This window comes from Thermobia domestica, chromosome 2 (assembly GCF_964235325.1).
Source record: "Thermobia domestica chromosome 2, izTheDome1.hap1.1, whole genome shotgun sequence".
Taxonomy (NCBI): domain Eukaryota; kingdom Metazoa; phylum Arthropoda; class Insecta; order Zygentoma; family Lepismatidae; genus Thermobia; species Thermobia domestica.
Genome location: NC_137455.1, coordinates 113,876,996 through 113,878,022, shown reverse-complemented (window position 1 = coordinate 113,878,022; position 1,027 = coordinate 113,876,996).

The window sequence follows — 1,027 nt, the reverse complement described above, 5'->3', positions numbered from 1 at the left end:
TTTCTAATACATTTCTTCCTAAAGCTACAATATCCTGAACAATACCTTCCCTGTCAACAATTCGGGCGTAAAAGAATGGCCTTGCGTAAAATTCTCCATCTCGTTTTCTACTTCAGCTAATTGATTTAGGTCGTCTTGCCGAAAACTTTCCATTTTTCTAGTCTGACTTCGCGTCAAAACCATCTGATTCTCTAATGATTCTATAACTCTAATTACTCTAATTCAATTTTAATTCCCCTTCAAAATTCAAATATAGGGATAAAACATATACACAGAGCAACAAAACAAAATAAACACTCTAAAGTTTCTTGAAAAATAAGGCGAAACAAGATATCATATAACTAACACACGCACAGGCTTATTTCAAAAATGGCATAATTGTTGTGAGTGATATTATTGATCAGTTGACGCTTCATTGAACAAATTTCTAATTTAGAAAAATCAAAAGAACTCTGAAACTAATTTAATTTTGAACGTAGCCTCAACTTTTACTACTCCGATCACACAAAACAAACAACTGTCTTAACCCGGCACCGGGCGCGTGGTTACTAGGAACGCAAGTGGGCGCGTGGTGAGATTTTCTCTCACCTATGAAAGTAATGGAAAAATCCCTCTTATTAACACAGTTTAAGATTTAATTGTGAATTTTATTGTAAATTTACAACTTTAGAATATTTTAGTCATATATGCAGGGTATTTTACATTGTTTATTGATATCACTACACAATAAAAAAAATCAATAATTTTCCAACACTGAATAATACAGTAAAGCTACAGAATTACAAGAAACAAACAAATGAACTAAATGGTAAACAGTTTATTCAAACCGAGCAAAATCCTTTCGGAATGTGGCAGTTATCACTCACTGTCTTCATGTTGTTCACGCCCTCGGCACCTGCAACAGAGAACAGCTGGTGCGTGCTCCTTGCACACTGGGACAAGACAGTCTGCACAACATGTTTTGGTGTATCGATTTTTCTTCCTGCGACAGAAGCCACATTTCCTTTTATCACAATTCCCTGCTGGT